The 20,566-nt window shown below is 33.2% G+C and overlaps 2 pseudogenes; one reads left to right on the top strand and one right to left on the bottom strand.

Moving 5' to 3' along the window:
* The first annotated feature begins 1,351 nt into the window (after positions 1-1,351).
* LOC112703274 (serine/threonine-protein kinase CTR1-like) lies at positions 1,352-8,213 on the top strand (annotated as a pseudogene).
* Positions 8,214-8,528: 315 nt separating this feature from the next.
* LOC112701547 (protein REGULATOR OF FATTY ACID COMPOSITION 3, chloroplastic-like) lies at positions 8,529-11,550 on the bottom strand (annotated as a pseudogene).
* Positions 11,551-20,566: the final 9,016 nt, after the last annotated feature.

The raw sequence follows: 20,566 nt of genomic DNA, 5'->3' as shown, positions 1-20,566 counted from the left end.
TAAATACTTCTAGATTCTTCCATACTACTTTTTATACTCCTATATACGTCCACACTCTTCTAGAATACTCTATGGCCTTCCAGAGTATTCTAGAACCTTCTAGAGTATTCCGGGACCTTTTAGAATACTTCTAAAATTTACCATGACAAAATGCTTCTCATTATTGTTATTAAATTCATCCCTGATTATATTATTTGAGTTATAATTTATTGATGTCTAAAAATAATATTTTTGTATATTTATAACTATTATTTTATATATTTATAGATTCATTATACTTGTTTATGACACTTTATATAAATTATTAACATTTCTCTAATATATAATACACATTAAAAATATATAAAATCATATACATAAATATACACAACTATTGTTTTTGGAGTGCATATAATATTTTAGAGAAATTGATAACTACAAAAATGTATTTGTATGATTATATATAACATTTCAGTAGCTACTCATATAAAAGTGGCTAGAATAGCTTTCATATGAAGATAATATAAATGTCGTTGTTGAACAGTCAAATAAATTTGATTAAATTGTTACATAACAAATTTTACATCTCATCTATTTTCTTTATCTAAAATTCGTTCTAATTTTCAGGAAAATAATTACCAAACAATAACATCTCTCCTAATTTAACTGTTTAGGCTTTAAAAGTAAAGTTATATTATATTAAAGTATTAAACTATATTAGTAAGAATAGAATTCAAATTCAATCCAATAATAAACCCCACATAAATTAGCATAATATCACAAGTAAAATTACTACAACAAATAAATATGAAAAGAGCAATGTGAGAAATTCTTTTCCGGTTTGCATCAACTGACTATTTTAAAGTTATTTTTTATTTATTTTAAAATTTATATTTTAAATCATAAATTATTAATTTTAAATATTAAATTATAATTAAATTATTAATATTAACTAATTAAAATTGATTCTCCATATTTTTATAAAAAACCAAAAGTTTTAATTTATCTTTTAATTAGTTCTTTAATTTTTAAAAAATTTAAAATTATTTATTTTTTATGTTTTCTAAAAATATAACATATATATTTATAAATTTTTATTCTTTCAAATATTAAAAACTTATAAATATGAATTATAATTTTAAATTATTACTCAATAAATATTACCAAAAAGATCAATTATATTTTGAGTAAGTAATCTAATAGTATTATTACGGAAGTGAATTTTCTTACTATTTTTTTACATATTTTTTATTGGTTTCAAATATAAAGTAAAAAAGTTATACATACCTTACAAAATAATTGAGAAAAAAAACGAGAGAATCCATTTTCGTAATATTACTATATATACAACACATGATTAATCTGCAACATTGTTATCTGGTATTATCTGCTGCAGCTACCCACCCACAGAATCCCGTTACGCGCTACATTACCATCCCAGTTCCCAGGCCACTAATGGCGCCCTTGGCACCTCATCGTTAACGTGTCCTCTCCCCATTCGCACCCCATATGACGTGTCGCCTCACCGAGACATATGCACTCTACCACCCCCAGCTCACTTTAGCATACGGACTTGGTATATATAATTCTTTTCTATTTCCCACCCATTTCAATATCCCAAAAACTTCGCATAAAAAAACACACTGCCTTCGTCACGCACTAGCCAAAACCAGCTTTTCAGGACTTAGTCTCACACAAACACAAACTCTAACACACTCTTTCCATATCTCTTTTCCCATACTCTCTCCACCGCCTCTGAAGTCCAAAACTTCTGCACTGCAATACCCATTGGTGGATTTTTTGTTTTTTGCTAATATTCTTTATTATTTATTTATTTATTTATTTATAGTACTACATAAACTTCCACTCTAAGCTTTCCCTCTTGGGTTCTACGAAAGGTCATCAATTGCCTCATAACTGAAACCCCGTCATCCATTAAGTTTCTGTTTGCACGCAGCGTTGAACCATAAATTTGCAGGTGCTTCATTTTAAAGTGAAATTTCTATAAGATTAGTATTTATAATGATATATGTTGCAGCTTAACAACGTTTACGTATGTTATGTGCATGTTATAGTTTGAGGGAACAAGAGAACGACGACCACCACCACAAACAACACGACGACGATTTCAGAGAACAGTGGTTTGCACGGGACAAATCCGTGCATCATCTTCAAAAGCAGCGATATTTACAACTGTGATTGTCGTAGGTGCGTAAGGATCTTCGTGTGGGTGGGTGGTTAAAATAGAAAAGAAAGGAGAAAAAAGTGAGTTCACGGTTTGCGAGTGAATAATAAAGAAACAAACAAGAAAAGGAGAAAAAGAAAAAAAAGGCAAAAAAAATGCCTCATAGAGCAACTTACATTTTCCCTAGGCAATTTCCAGAGAGAGGGTTGGATGAATCTGCGAGGCAGAGATTGGATCACGAGAAGAAGAGACTCGTCAACTCTGTCAAATCACCTGATAATGATAATAATTTTGGCACTGAAAACGACGTCGTGTCTTCAACGACTACTACTACTGCTACTGACACACCTGTTACTACTGCTCCTCACTCCAAAGACGTCGTCGTTTTTCCCTCGGGCAAACACTCGGCTGTTTCTGACCTCTTTGCCGGCGCCGGCGTTGTCGGAGTAGGCAGGTTCAGGGCAAAGAGCAAGCAAATCGCCGCCTTCTGTAACTGGATCAACGATAAGCGTGATTCTGGTAACCGATTGGATCGTCGCCGCCATGTTTTGGCGGCAGCCGAGGAGGAGGAGGAGGAGGATGACGATCACGAAATGTTGCTTCCTCCCACGACGGCGGCGACGGTCAAAGATTCCAGCGGCGGCGGAGGCGTTGACCAGAGCTTCGATCGGCAGGTGTCGCTGCCGCGGTTGTCGAGTGGAAGCAGCTACGCCGGGAGCTTGTTCTCCGGAACGACGACGTTCGACGGCACCGCCACATTTTCCAGCGACATTAACACCATTAACATCAAAGACGACTCCTCCAACGCAACAAGGAAGCACCACCACGACGAAGAAGAGGAGCAAGATCGCAACAACAATATCGATAACAGTTATGCTAGAAAGTACAAAGAAAGCTACTACCTCCAAGTCGCATTAGCGAAGAGGCTCGCTTGCTTAGCAAGCCTCAGCACGGAACCCTTTCTCATCACCGCAACCGAGACTTGGGATGCTGAATCCGTTTCTTATCGCTTATGGGTAAACGACACTACTTTACCATCAACATATTTTTTTCTTTTGGCTTCGCTGAATGTTCGAGTGCGTTTTGTGTGTTGTTCAGGTGAATGGGTGCTTGTCGTACACGGATAAGATATCGGATGGTTTTTACAACATACTGGGTATGAATCCATACCTGTGGGTGATGTGCAACGAGAACGAAGAAGGGAAGAAGCTGCCTACGCTGATGGCGCTGAAAGCAGTTGAGCCGAGCGAATCGTCGATCGAGGTTGTCGTTATTGATAGGCACGAGGACTGTCGGCTTAAGCAGCTTATGGATAAAGCGCAGGAGCTGTATTGTGAATCGGAGAACTCGTTGGCGCTGGTTGAGCAACTTGGGAAGCTAGTTGCCATATGCATGGGGTAAGGACTCGAGAGAGAAACTAAATTAATCGCATTCTTGAATATCCGTTTCTCTATTTCATTTATATATGTTTGTTTTTTGCATATGAAGGGGCACCTTTCCGGTTGAGCAAGGGGTCTGCACAACCGGTGGAATAGGGTAAGCAAGAGGTTGATAAGTTTTTACCAATGCGTTGTGCTTCCCATTGGAAGCTTGTCTGCTGGTCTGTGTAGGCATCGCGCCATTCTCTTTAAGGTGAAATTCGTTCACTGAATTAATTTATTTATTTATTTGTTATATATGAGTATGTAGTATGGATCATTCTATGATTATGTTACGCTGCTTTTTAAAAGGTTTTGCTTTAAAAAAAATGTTGCTATTAACAATACTTGCATAGTTACCATAGTCAAATCATAGTACGTCATACTAGAATTCACCTGGTATAACTATGTTGCATGATCAAAATAGTAGCAACACGAGAATGCATGAATATTGGATTATTATTCCAGATTCAGCTGATCTTAGATTAGTATTTGGTTTGTCGAATTTTTCTTATGCAGAGATTGGCAGATTATGTAGGTTTGCCATGTCGCATTGCTAAAGGTTGCAGGTACTGTGCTTCAGATCATAGATCCTCTTGTCTTGTCAAGATTAAAGACGATAGGCAGCACTTAAGGTTAGTAAAATGGCTACTGCCCTTTTTGCAGTTTCACCTATTTTTTAGCTTTCGGTCTTCTTCACAGTTGGGATAGTAATGTCAATCCATAACAATAATGTTTCTCTGCTATGTATTTAATTTTTCCCCAGCAGTTTTCACCGACTTGCTTCCGTTTTCTCCTATTTAAATTTTATGTTATCGCACGTTTGATTTTCGAGTCACACGTTGATTTATAAGTTGTATCGTTGTAATTTTCTGTTTAGAAATTCAGACTGCTGGTTTTCGGAACTTGGCTTGTGACTTATATATGCTTATTAACCCTGTTGAATATTGCTGTCAATGGATTCCTCAGATCTGTGTTGGCTTGTGACTTATATAGGCTTATCCCTACTTTTCTTTGGGATTTGATTCGTGAGTTGTGCCTTATGAGCTTTTCCAATCTAATTATTATTACTGTGTTTGTAGATCGGCTTATGATACCCTTGGGATCTGTTTCTTGTTGTCAATGGATTGTGATATTATCTAAATTCCTTTTTAACAGGGAATATGTTGTGGACCTAGTCGGAGAACCAGGAACCATCCACGGGCCAGATTCCTCGATCAATGGAGCATATTTGTCTTCCGTTCCTTCTCCATTTCGGATTTCTCATTTAAAGGAATGCCAGTCGCCATATCTGGCTGGTGAAGCATGTACCCGTTCAGTAAATTCAAATCTTACAGGTTGTGTACAGGAAGGTCCTGAAGGAAAAGATACTAATTTGCTGAAAAATTTTAAGAACTCCAGTTTTGCTTCAGTTGATCAAAATTCTGGAGGTATGCCAACTTCCATCTCTTTTTGGATTTAAATGTAGTCACGTAAAATGTGAAATTGTGGGATTTATTAATTATCCATTCTTTTCATGAAGGTGTTTCTGAAGCTGTTCGTCCAGCCTCTGTAACATATGATGAATATCCTGGAATTGCTAAAGATGAGGTTGTGGCACAAGGCATTTCCAACAATGAGATCATTACGAAGAAAAATTCTGAAGCAAAAACCATTTCTAAGCAATCTATACAGAGCGCAACCAACCAGTCAGCACCAGAGAAGATAGGCAATAAACATGAAAACCACGGTTCTGGAAATATTCCAAGATACGTGAATCTTGAACCATCGCTTGCAATGGACTGGCTAGAGATAGCATGGGAAGATTTACGTATCAAAGAGCGTATTGGTGCTGGTAAATTTTCTGTTTGCCCATCTACTTATCTTTGAAGGAACAAAATAGACTCATTTGACCCTCAATTTCGTTATTTTCCCCACTTTATGCAGGATCATTTGGGACAGTGTACCGAGCTGAATGGCATGGATCGGTAAATTCTCTTAGGCACCTAATTTTCATCAAGTTGATGCTGGTGTACTCCATGCAAATTTATCTGGAAGTTCTTTTTAATGACTTCGCAGTCATAAAGCTTCCAAAGCCCGTTTGATTGTAGTTGAGTGGATAAGTTTATCCATGACTCTGATTATATGTAACCATGGAAACAACTTGTGTTGAATATGAATTTTTTACGCAGCCTATCACTTTTCATGTTATTTTTCATTTTGGGGTTCCTCATCTGTTGAATTTCATTATAGGATGTTGCTGTCAAGGTTTTAACAGTTCAGGATTTCCATGATGATCAGTTGAAGGAGTTTTTAAGAGAGGTTAGTGTGATGGATCAAGAAATGTATTACTTATTCAAATGTTAATTATTGTGATCAAATGGTCATTGCCCCGTCTTTCTTGAAAGCAAGCATGCATATTAAATGGCGATCATGGATTCTTATTTAGTCTAAGAGATCATTTACTTGGATAAATTTCTCTTCCATATAAATGTTTACATTTTTTCCGAATTGTTTTGTTTTTATCTTGATATGATAATTATTCAGATGTAGGAGGCCCAAAGCTTATCTAGTAATGAGAAGACACATTCACATGTTACTTTCATTCCTTCAGGTTGCAATAATGAAACGTGTTCGGCATCCAAATGTGGTGCTCTTCATGGGTGCGGTTACGAAACGTCCCCATCTATCTATAGTCACAGAGTATTTGCCTCGGTATTACATCTGATTCCTACCATGACTTAACTGTCTTACTGAACTCTATTGCATGAAGTGTTTTAAGTGTCTTACTGACATTTTTTGGTATCTTTGACAGGGGTAGTCTATACCGCCTGATACATAGGCCGGCATCTGGTGAAATTCTTGATCCGAGGAGACGACTACGGATGGCTTTAGATGTGGTGTATATCAGTTATTCTTATTCTTACATGTTGATGGATTTTGTAGTCCTTGATGATATATTAGATTGTCTTTGTCTGATCGCAGGCTAAAGGGATAAATTATCTCCATTGTCTAAAACCTCCAATAGTGCACTGGGATCTGAAATCTCCAAACCTGTTGGTGGACAGAAATTGGACAGTAAAGGTATAATGACATTGGTTTGCAGTTGAGTTCTCCGTGAAACTTCGATGAATTTTTAGCGTGTGTCTGATTTCTTCATAATTTCCTGTTCAGGTGTGTGATTTTGGATTATCCAGATTTAAGGCGAACACTTTCATATCATCAAAATCTGTTGCTGGAACAGTAAGGCTCTACTCTGATCAAGTGATTATGCCCATATGCATGATGGTATCAATCATTTAGACTTAGTTGTTTTCTAATTCATTGGTGAGTGATTCACTGCTTCATAGGGAAAGGAAAGGGATTTGAGTAGTACTTCAAGTTTTATGTAGTGAGAATTCAACTATTCTAATACACAAGTGTGCCTAATGCTTGCCCGTGAGGTTGTATATTTGATGACAGTTTGATATCTTGGGCGGGGAAAAAGGTACCTTGTTATTCAGCTGTGCCTTAAGGGATAAATTCATCATTTGTATAATTAGGTCGTGTAGGTTGTGCATGTTGGAATAGATCTGGAGGAAGTTCCTTTTAACATTGAAGCGGTTATTCTATTAATATTTTGCAGGTTGATCTTTCACTTCACGGTGCTTCAACTTCAATTAGTGTGTAACACTCTTAATTTTCTTTTCAGCCTGAATGGATGGCCCCAGAATTTCTTCGCGGAGAACCTTCGAATGAGAAGTCTGATGTCTACAGTTTCGGCGTCATCATGTGGGAACTCATAACCCTGCAACAACCATGGAGTGGACTTGGCCCTGCCCAGGTAAACATTTTCATACCGAATTGCAGATTCTTGTGGACAATCATTCTTGCAATAGTTTCTTACATCAATGACAACAAGATTGCTGGATTTTGTAAAAATAATCGTCCTTTGTGTGTTCAGGTCGTTGGAGCTGTGGCTTTCCAGAATAGAAAGCTAGCTCTCCCTCCAAACATCTCCCCAGTATTGGCATCTGTTGTGGAATCATGTTGGGCCGAGTAAGTGTCGATTAATTGGTCCTTTAGCCTGGTCCTTTAGCCTTGCACATCAAACTCTGTAGAGTTCTTAAGGAAAATATGTTGGAAATATCACACAGGAGTTCATGTTTTCTATTCTTGCTTTATTAACTTCTGTCTTCTCGGATTTGCATCATTTCCTTATTTCTAATACGTTGCTCTTTTCTTCAGTAACCCTGCTGATCGCCCATCTCTTCCTAGCATAGTTGAGTCGCTGAAGAAGCTGCTAAAGTCCCCAGTGAATTCCATAAAAATGGGTGATGAGACATAAGAGGAGCATGCATGCCTGCTTCCCATGATTAGCTGTTAATTTTTTTTTTTTTTTTGTCAGTGTTTTGTTGCTAACTGGCGGCTATGGAGAAGTTATTGTTAATTTAACCTGAGAACCTTGGCTGGTTTTTCAATTGAGGGAGAACCACCCCCTGAACCGATTGCAACTAATGGTTGCTCAATGCTTTTTACTAACCCGTTTCAGAAGGACAATAAAAAATGCCATCAAGTGGAGTGGAGTAAAATGAAAGTGGTGATATTGTAGGTTTTCTTTTAGTGGTAATGAATAAAATAGAATGGATATTGGGATTTTTTATTTAGATAAATTAAATTATTTATTTACTAAAATAAATAATTTTAAAAATTATTACAAGAATACGTGATGTATTCTTATCTTGTTTACACTGGAACACTACAGTGTAAACGGGATATTAAAAATTATTTTGTAAATGAGATATATAAAATTATTTCGTAAATGAAATATATATAATTATAAATATAAATGTATTCTTTAAAACTAAAAAATATTAACTTAAATTAGATTAAATTTTTAAAAATAGAATATTTTAAATAATAGAAAAAATAGAACATTTTAAATAATAAAAAAGATGGATGGTTTTATATATCAGAAAAATGAAAAATTTTAAAAATGGAATTAGAGCTATATATGCTTGGATCTATATATGCTTAATTAGAGGTACAATGTATAGAATTGCTCTGCATTTTTTCCTATGAAACAAAATAAAGGTAACATACTAACATCTACCTAGCTACGTTCCCAGCCCTCAATTTCCTATCTGGCTGTATCATATTTGCTGATGTATCATTTCTATGATCTCTACCATCATCATCATCATCCACAATGATAATTTCGCCATCATCATCATCTTCACCATCCCAATCATCATCAAAATCCTCATCATATTCTGTTTCATATCCTTCATCATCATAATCATCATCTGCACCAGCGCGCAGAGTATGGAACTCGGGAGGAGGAGGACAATCTTCGGTGATTGCCTCGTCCCTCTTGATCACAAGATGCCTAATAACTCTCTCATCTTGGTCCAATATTGTCTTGAACTTGTTGATATATTTCGCGTCCAACTCAAAGTTCATCAAAATGTAGTGTGCATTTTTAGCTTTCTTTATTTTGTAAGCCAGCCTTCTCATACCTCAATCACCAAATCTCCACACTGTGCCTTTCTTTTCCCTCAAAAAGTATGCAATGTTTGTGAACATGTCCGGAAAACAATCACAATGAAAGAAAAAAGAAAAGAAAAGAATCCTTAATAAAACAATTTCCAATTTCAATTGCTGACATGTTCCATAACTCCATTTCTATATGACAATCCATCATAACATGCAATAAGTCCTATTATTTCTATTGGATGGTAGTCTCCGAAGAAAAGATACTTTTGCTAATCACTGTTAGCAAATCTTAACCCATAAACTTTAAACTCAGCTAAATATAGCAGAAAACTTTTCCGAATTCTTACAAGAACCACTGTTACATCTAGCATCTTTGGAAGAATCCAATTAACAATTTACTTGTTTATGAATTCACACAGCTTACGTTTTACTACCCTCAGTTCCTTGGAGCATATAGAACTCCCAATATTCCCCTGAAGAGGATAAAGTATATTTAGTGGTTTCTTTTTTCTTTCTTTTTCCTTCTCATAACAATGTCTTCCTACTGAATGAATACGAACAAAGAAATCAAAACCTAGCATGCCTACCAAGGATTATGATTTGTTAAGTAACTTGGGTTTCAGCAAAGTACGGTTAAAAACAATATCTATTAGAGTTAATTAGACGGATCAGTTACACTCAAACAGAAAACTATTGAAGTAATTCTACAGGCATTCAGGGAACATGAATGGCTAAAAATATACACACATGTAAAGGAAAATATTACCTTGAATTTTCTCGTTGACAGCTGCAACTTGTTCCTCGTGCTTTTCATGAATCAAGTAAACAATCTCATAATGGCGCACTGCACAGACAAAGCAGCAAGACATTGTAAGGTAGAACATTTTACTTTCTCCATCAGAACTAGACAAACATTGGCAAAAAGCTCTTTCATTTTCCCACTTACTCGTGTAAAACAGATAATTTAGCAACCAGCTGTGTTCAATTACATCGATAGATACAAATACATATGAAATTTTGACTATCTTTATAGAAAAGGAAATTGATCAACCAAAAGAAATTCCATTTTCTTTGTCTTTAACTAAAAAGGACTTATAATTCTGCCTAATAGAAAGGTAAACAAATCAACATACTTTGATCAACACTCGTATCGCTATCCAGCTCAAGCATAAGTGCTTCAAAAAGTGTTCCTGGAAAAAAAAATAAAAAATAAAAAAAGGAAAAGCGAATAATCTGGGAACAGTAATCCATAAGACAGAACAGAACTGAATGAATAGCAGAAACACAACCACTCACTTTCTTCAGCATCTTCGAACTCCGGCAGAACCTTGCCATCTTCCTAGATTGATTTCTGAAAATAGATAAAAACACAACATCCATACCAATGAGAAATTCCATCTCACAAAGAACAAATACCAACTCTAAAAAACTAACAGAATAATATAAACAAAACATGGAAATGATGCAACATAATCCTTCTCGAATCTCCGTATACAGATTATAAACAAGTAACAACTAAACCGAATAATATATACAAAACATGGAAAGGATGCAGCATATTCCTTCCGAGTCTCCCCAAAAACTATGTCATGCTACACACCTAAACAATACTCCCCAAATTCTTCACCAAAATCAAGGTCATAGTTGGAAGAAACTAAATAGTATATATATAACTGTATAATTAATGATTCATCCAAGAGTCAATCCTCAATAATCATATCATACAATCTAGCAAGTTCTAAAGTTGGCAAAATTTCTTACTCTAGCAATTCTTCCTATAAAAGAGAGTAGGAAAAGTAATCCATTTCTTTACCTTCTATCATGATTGAAATTCTTCCTTTTGAACAAAACAGAAAACAGATAAGAATTTTGCTTTTACAATAGAAAGAAATGACTTTCAATCATTAGAAGTGCACAGTACTAATAGAAACAAAGCAATTTATACCGCTAGAAGCTTAAGGTGAACGAATATCCAAAAGGGTATCTTGTTCTCAACGCAAGAAAACCCACAGAAAAACGAGAAAGAAAAAAAAAACAATTAAACAAACAGTTGGTGTGCGTAAAAAAGCTCACTTTTTTAAGGAGTACTGCTTCTGGGAAGAAGCCAGTGGACTCGTTGGGGTTGGAAACAAAGCTATGGCTGTTATCTTTATTGTCTTTCTTGTGGGCACTCACAACCAGTGATGCTGATTTTAATATGATAATGTGATGTGTGTAACTCAACGTTACGGTTTGGCTGAATAGGGGCTGGAAATCGGATTGTCCGATTTCTTTGGGGAGAAAGGAGTGCACAAATCGGACGATATAATTTGTGGGTAATGAGAGAATTTGAACATAGTAATCGGACCGTGTCCAATTACATGAGGCTGAAATATTTATGAATGGTTCACTAAAATCGGATGGTCAATTCGAATGTGATTAAAATCAGACGGTCCGATTTCAATGCGTAATAAAACTTTACTGTTGAGATGCGGTCGGACCGTCCAATTTCTGGTTTTATATATACCTCAACATTACCTGAAGTCTCTATTTCTTGTTAGTCTCTGAAATCTCTCCTCTAAAACCCCTTTAATTCTTTCTTCTTCTTTTTCATTGTTTCGAACCAGCTCTCATCTTCATTGTTTGAAAATCCTATTTTTCCAAGTTTGAGAGTGTTTCGTGTGTGAGTATATCATAATGAATGATAGAGTATTGTTAAAGGTTTATTATCATAGGCAGATTTTATTACAAACAGCTGAAGGTGTAAAATTTGTGTGTGAAAATCCATTGGATATTGTTATTCCATTCACGTTGTCGTGTGAAGAATTAAAAGGTGTAATTTGTGAGAAGATGGATTCTTAGATACGTAGGAGAATATCGTGCATTTTGTACAGGAACCCAGTATCTGTATTTGGTGGGTTCGTTCAGTTTCAAACCAAATATGTAACCGATGAAGCGAGCATGCAGGATATGTTTTCAGTGTACATGGAAACCCACTTACGGATGTCGTTCATCGGGCTGTATAGTGAGTTCGAGCAGTCGGAAGCAGACCGGAATATTGAGATAGAAAATTATAACAGTGACAGTGAGTATGAGTTCGAAAGTAATTATGAATGCCTTGATCCGGGTGGAGACGAAGATCAGGCTGACAACACTATGCAGGCAGATGTGGCGGATGTGGCAAATGCACTAGTAAACCAGCATCTGTTTGTGAAGCCTACTTTCATGCGCTCGTTGGATTTGGAGGCCATGCATACATCGGAATTTCCTGAGTATATGAATGCAGGTATGTAGTTTTGATACAATGTATGATAGATTAATATGATAGATTGATTAACTAGCATGACCAACATGTGATCAGTAGAAATGGTAGTTGATTGTGCAAGATTTTTTTATCTGGTAACTAGCGTAGTTGGCAAAATCGGAATGGATCAGCTCGTTCGACAGGGTCGGACTGAACCGGATCGGGGCTGGACCGGTTAAACCAGAGCGGATCGATTCGACCGGATCGGACCGGACTGGACCGGGTTGACTGACCAGACCGATTCGACCGGACCAGGTGAACCGGCCATCTGACTGGTTCGGTTGGTCGGTTGGACCGCACATGGACACGAATTAAAAACAAGTAACAGCCCATAGGATATAAATATGTTGATATATTGATATTGATTGTGTTATCTTTTTTTTCATTTTAATTTTAATTTTATTTTATAATTCTATAATTTGATTTAATTATAACCAGGTCAACCGGGTAAACTAGTGACCCAGTCGTATGACCTGGTTGATAACCGGTTCAGTGCTGCTAACTATGGTAATTAGCGTTTAGTTTTTTGGTTGATTTTTTATTTTTTCTATATTTAATTACTGATTTATATTTATATGTGTAATTTATAATTATTAATCAGAATACATCATTTGTGGTGTGAATGTAGCAGAGTTTCCTGCTGTAGCAGATGGTGAATTCATCGTGGGGATGGAATTCAGTTCTAGGGAGACAGTGATTAAGGCAATAAAAGATTACACAATCCGTCGAAGCGTAGATTATCGGGTGTACAAGTCGGAGCCAACAACATTCTATGCTAAATGTACACAGTACAGTGCTGGTTGTGACTGGCTGATCAAGGTGAGTAAAATGTGCAAAAAGTATTTCTGGGAGATAAGGAGGACAATGGTAGTCACACGTGTACTCGAGCCACCATTTCTCAAGATCATTCGAAATTGGGTTCCGACACAATTGCAGAAGCAATTAAGCCTTTGGTAGAAGTTGACCCATCTATAAAGGTCAAATCAGTCATTGCGGAAGTACAGTCGAAGTTTAATTACACCGTAAGTTATCGCAAAGCCTGGTTAGCAAAGCAGAAGGCAGTGGAGTCAATTTTCGGCGGGTGGGAAGCTTCGTATGAAACTTTGCCCATATGGTTTGAGGCCATGTGTCACAAAGAGCCATCGGCGGTCGTTCACTTTGAAACAATGCCTGCGTACCAGGGTGATGACTTGGTTCCTGACATCCGTGTCTTACATCGAGTCTTCTGGAGTTATTACCCTTGTATTAGAGCATTCAGACATTGAAAGCCAATAGTGCAGGTAGACGGAACGCATTTGTATAGAAAATATAAAGATTGTCTGTTGGTTGCAGTTTCTTAGGACGGCAACAACAATATTGTGACCATTGCGTTTGCGATAGTGGAGGGAGAGACATCTGACGCGTGGCACTTTTTCTCAGTAACTTGCGACAGCATGTGGTGACGCGTGACGGTGTGGGCCTTATCTCTGACAGACATGAATCCATCAACTCAGGTATTATTCGGAGTAACGGAGCCTGGTCTCCTCCTAGGGCTTTCCACATGTTTTGTATCAGGCATATAGAGTCAAACTTCCTGAGAAAGTTCAAGGCTCCGTACTTGCAGAAGCTTATCGTCAACATAGGTAATTTTGAATAAAACAAATTTGTTATTTCTAATATTATGTTATAATTCATGATTTTATGATGAGGCCTTTTGTGTAACACAGGATATTCGAGGACGATTCGCGAGTACGAGATACGTTATCAGCGATTGCGCGAACGCGGTGAGGCGTACAGTAATTGGCTAGACAGGATACCACATGAACAGTATGCCTTGGCATTTGATGGTGGTTACCGATGGGGTCATATGACAACCAATCTAGTGGAGTGCATCAACTCGATTTTGAAAGGAGTGCATAATCTCTCAGTCACTGCACTTGTTAAGGCAACGTTTTACAGGCTTAATGAGTTGTTCACGCGAAAAAGAGCCGAGGCTGAGGCTCGTATTAATGCTGGACATGTGTTCTCTGAGATTGTGACTACTAAATTGCATGCAAATCAGCGGGCATCGGAAAACATCCAGGTTAGTTGCTTTGATAGACAGAATGAGGTATTTGAGGTACGTGAGATGCCTAGTGGAGTGGAGTATGCAGTCGACTTACGTCGAAGAGTATGCGACTGTGGTGAATTCCAAGTGGATCGCATTCCGTGTCGACATGTATTTGCTTATTATGCAAATCAGCGAGTTGATTGGCAGGTGTACGTTCATGAAGTATACAAGATGGACCAAATTCAAAGAGTTTACAGAGCAAGGTTTAGGCCGCTAGAAAATCTGACGATATGGCCTGTTTATACTGGACCTCGATTCGTAGGCAATCCGTTTCTCAGATGTGTTGCCAAAGGCCGGCCAAAGATGACCCGCTTCTTGAATGAGATGGACACTTGGATGTTGCGTGCACCGAGGCGCTGTAAGCAATGTGGAGTCGAGGGCCACAGCCGTAGCAGATGTCGTCAACGTGGTGGTGCAAGTGCAGATCCAACCACATAAAACTTGTTATATTAATTTATGATGATGGACAGCATGACTATTTGAACATATTATATGGCCTTGTTATATGTATGTCTGACATTTATGAACTTGTTGTATGAACTTATTCTATGAACTTGTTTATATGAATTTATGATCTTGTTGCATGAATATCTGAACCCATTATATAAACATGTTATACGAAATCAAAACATATTTAGTTACATAAACTCTACTTAACATAGTACATGTCAAATAAAATAGTTCATTACATAAACTCCAATGATCATAGTACATGCAAATTAAAATAATACATGACCTAAAATAACAACAGGAAGTATTAATCAATGCTAACTAACATTGGACAACTCCGATCTGAAAAACGTGATAAAATCCTATCTTCCACAAATGCCTCTCCACAATTGGATTATATAGATCCGGTGGCAAATAATGATCACATATTAACATCCGTGAACCCTACAAAATATTACCATATATCACATTAATCAACCATAACCATACTTAATTAACATACAATATTTAACATTCTACCCTTCTCATTGTCACATAAGCAACATAACATAACTAATGAACCTTAAATAAATGTAAAATATACATCTATTTATTACTATTATTTCTATCAAAACTATTTTTTTAATATCTAAATCCTATTTATTTCTTAATAACAATTTTCATTCGTTTAGTCTAAATAGAATGTTAAACTCAAATAAATTTAAAATTAAATCTAATTATTATTATTAGTCGACGGCAATAAAAATATATATTTTAACATCTAAACTAAATCTTATTTGGTTTATAATAATAATTATTAATAATACCTAATTTATATTAATATAACTGATTCCTCATCTTTGTTATATTATTATTATTATTATTATTATTATTATTATTATTATTATTATTATTATCACTGTACTGGCATATATAAAAAAATTAACAACCATACATGATATATTCTATTAACTAACCACATTGTTCCTAACGTAATTAACTACCTAAACTAGATTAAATTAGTAACCTAAAACTAAATTAACAGCCACCATAATAATAATAATAATAATAATAATAATATATATCTCAGAAAAAATAATCTATAATACTTAGTTCACTAATTATATTTACACAACTATAACACTTGAACTAACTAACAGTATACACTAACTAAATATTCGAATAAAATATTTAACTTAACCTAATTATTACTATTTAAATTAAAAAAATAATTTAGTAAAACAAACTTACATAATTAGAATAATCAAGATAAATAACAATGTGTAACTTTGGACGATTAACATTTTTTGTTCTTCGTCTCTTTGGCATTATTTATTTTGGTCTCCCTTCTTTAGATTTTTTTTGCTTCTGCTAGAGCTTCAATGGAAGAAACGGAATGGGGTTTGAAAGAGATGGAAAGGTGGAAAGTGAGTGTTGAACGAAGTGGGGCACTTGGATGGATGACTGGGGTATTACTCGAATGTCATGAGAGTCCACTGGCTGGTTGATGCATGCGCGACGCGTGGCTGTGGTACGCAAATCGGACGGTCCGATTTGTTTACCCTCTACGCCAGTAATCGGACCGTCCGATTACATGCCCCCTAAATCGGACCATCCGATTTCACCTACGCAGCCCCCACACCCATGTAATACACGCCAGACCCCAATAACCATAGAATACACCAAACCTAGCCTCATATTAAAATTAAAAAAGTATTTTATCGAATATATTAGTTACCTATTTTTTATTTTTTAAATAGTAAAATAAAAATTTAAAAATTTACGTAAAAATATTTGCTGGACATCTCATGCCCTACAATTAAAGTGTAAAATACTAAAAACTTACGGAAAAATATTTGCTGGATCTTTAATCTCAACTAGTGTAAAACTCGTGCTACATACCCGACACGAATATTATTTTATTATAAAAATTTATTAATATTTATTTATTGATATTAATAGTTATTATTTTTAATTTAAAAATTTTTATATGTAAAATTCTATTATTTAGTGTAGAAGAGTATTTTATTCTATGCTTATAAAAGTTAAAATAATTTTGTTATTTTTTAGTTTATTCTAATAAATTTTACTTAAATATAAAAATTATTATGTTTGTGTGTTTAAATAAATATGGTTATCCAATTTCTATTATATTATAAAAAAAATTAAAATTTCAATCAAAATAGTTTATATTTTAATCACACAAATAACAAATATAATAAATTGTGTATCATTTTAAAGAAATTCCTGTTTTAATGAAGAAAGAAACATAATTATATTAATTAAAATATAAATATATAAAAAATATTATTTATACACTAAATATTTTTTATACCTGTATAATAATATATTTATCATTAATTAATGACATTTAAATTATTTTTAATTAACAAAACAAAAAAAATCTGTGTATAATTATTAAGAAAATACTGGTATCAAAATAGTGTTTATTATAAAGATATACATATATCGAGAATAACAAAAATTAATCAGTTAAATTATTTCTTTTAAATATTCATTACTAATAAATTCATAATATATCTTACCTTTTATTATAATATATCTTTCACCACCTAAATTTTGAATAAAATAAAAAATAAATTTAATTTATTATTTATAGCAGTTAAGACAATAAATTTTATTTATTTGTTTAATTATACAATAGATGATTTTTACATATCTAAAAATAAAAAGATAAAAATACTTCCTACAAAAATAATAATAATAATAATATATACTACCATCATCGCGAACACAAATATAAAAATTACAAAAAAAATTTAAATATGAGATATTTTTCTATTCTATAAAAAAGATTATTATTATTATTATTATTATTATTATTATTATTATTATTATTATTAAAAACACTAACTATAAAAAAAATAGTGAAGTAGGAAAAAATAAATAATTTTGATACGATCTAATTTTTACATGCTTTTTGAATTTCTGCCTATTTGATAGTTAATATTTTTTATTACTATTATTTGGTGAGTTAAATAAAATTTAATTATTTATTTATTTTACCAACTTAAAATAATTTTTATTTTTTAAAAATAAAATCTTAAAATTTTATTCTTTAATTAATACGGTACGAGAAATACTTATCATTTGTACTATCTTAAAAAAACATGTATATAAAATAGGAGTATATTCACGCTATTTATTTGATGTTAAGTGATCATTAATAAAATTTGAAGTTATTATATTAATTAAATTGATGATCTATAAGTGTGATTCATGTTAATTATTTTAAAATATTATAAAGAAGTAAAATTACTCAGCTAGAGCCTAAAGGCATAGACAAAGAAAAACATAGTAGGAATATCAATTTTATTAGAAAGATGATAAAGAATAGCAATTGAGATATGCACTTTCTTATTAGAGTAATTGATAAAATAACATAACATAAAAAAGACAAATTCTTATGTGATATAGACATTTCTTTTCAATTATTCTACTTCATAATATAAAACAATTCATCTGTGTTAGAAAACGATAAAATTGAGATATTACCTTTTAAAAACTAATACCTTGTCAAAACGCAATGCAACAAAACAATTTTTTTGGTTTGCTGTTTTATAAATTCATCAGTTCACTCCATTATATAATCTTTCTCAATCGCACATTGAAATTGATATTTATTTGATTCAACTATTTGATATTAAAATGAAATGCCAATTTAAGTGCCACTAATATGATTTTTTTTTTAATTTAAAGAGAGTTTATTTAGTTTCACATAAGATGTTTGAACATAAAAGTATTGAGAAAAGAGGAATCCTAAGAGATGTTACACATTCTAATAACACAATACTTTGAATTCTCCTATTTGAAATGAAAAACTAAAAAAGGAAAGAAAACACAATAACAATGTATGAGACCTACTTCAGTAACTAAAAACTCAATAATATTCATATTTTTAAATTCTCTATTGTTACTTAGCTCTTGATATTTCATCGGAAGTTGCTCAGATCCAATGTAACTGAAAATAATATCACAAAAATAATTGTTTATCCTATGATTTGAATATGCTTTCTATTTAAGAATGTGCGGCTAAAACTTTGAAGAAAGATAGCAACTACACTTATAAAACTAGTATGGTAATAGATAGCTAAAATAGATGATAGAACTTAAAGTGACAAATTAAAATAGGTTATGTATCTTATAAAGCCTACACATTCTATCATGAGTGTACAAAAAATAAACTTCTTGCAAATTACATAATTTACCAATTTGTAAAAAATTTGTAAAGAATAAGAATTAAAAAAAATATTAACAGATCTAAATAAAAGAATAACTGATAGTAAAATTCTATATGAAGAATATGAAAGATATTAATTACCTACTTATTCTCGCATATTCCGATAGATAAACATGTATCATTAGTTATACAACAACATCACATTTGTTAAAACAACAACTTGCCTTTAGAATTTTTCTATCCAAAATTATTTCAACCATCCATGTGAATATGTTAATTTTTTGCCTATTAAAAAAATAAAGCAACAATAAAAAAATCCTAAAAAGATCTAAAAAATATTCACAACAATTTTAAATAAACTACCATTCCAATAAAATCATTTTTGTTACAAAAGATCAATATACCAAGAAGAAAGGGCACAAATTAAAATGTAGATCTAAAAAGGAACAAAAATCAATTATCAAGTAATAAAAAATAACTCAGCATAGAAATGGACAAAAATTAATTATGAAGATCATAGTATTTAATTGTCTAAAAATTATATAAGTTATACATTTGTGCAGCATAATCAATTCGGCGCATATAGTCAAAAATAATAAAATTAAATAACAACCAATAATATAATACAGTTAGTAGAATCTTTTCATTTAACAAAATACCATAAAAAAAAACTACAGGCCATGTGAAAATCAAGTTCAAAAGGTTTACGGATAGCTAAAACATACACATACATCCAAGCTAACTGTTTAAAAGTGTTAAAATTAAGTTCAATAAATCCAATAAAAGATAATAACCCAATCTCAAAATTAAACGTAAATGGAGCAAAAATATAATATCTTTCTTACCTAATACCCAATTATTTATGACAATGTTATTAGTTCTAATACTTATAATATGAAATGAGATTATTTTGTTAGACTTAAATTGGTCATAGACATTAAATATTAATAAATTTACAGATCAATTTCCAATGCCTAATACACTATAATAACTTAACTCAATCAACTTTAAATCAATAAAAATCACTATCAAACAAAGTGTCACCTCGTAAAAATGCTTCCACAATACATAAACAAAAAAGAAACACAACAATATTTTATCTAATATACATCTGATACATGCATAACTATGAATTTTCAACATACAGAAGTTATTCAACCTAATTCCTGAATGGTGAAAAATAACATACTAAATCCTTTTAGAAAATATGAATAAAAAATAGTGAACATTCCATTCACACGAACTAATCTTTTAATATTAGAACAAAACAAAGCAAAAAAAAAAATCAAAATGAGCGAAACCAAAAAACAAATCTTAAAAGCCAACCTTTAAAAAATAAATAGAACTGGCAAGACTTAAACTTACCTACAAAAAGTAATCCACATTAAAATTATTTGTCGTAAAACAAATGACCCTTAAGCTGCTGTTCTCCTCCATACTCTGCACTTCATAATTTTTAAAATCACACACTAAAGAATCACAAATATAAATATATATCTTGACAAAAGTAAAAACTAATAATAAAGTC

This window comes from Arachis hypogaea, chromosome 7, assembly GCF_003086295.3.
Source record: "Arachis hypogaea cultivar Tifrunner chromosome 7, arahy.Tifrunner.gnm2.J5K5, whole genome shotgun sequence".
Classification (NCBI taxonomy): Eukaryota; Viridiplantae; Streptophyta; class Magnoliopsida; order Fabales; family Fabaceae; genus Arachis; species Arachis hypogaea.
The sequence above is the reverse complement of the archived record's forward strand: the minus strand, read 5'-3'. Positions and strand labels throughout refer to the sequence as shown.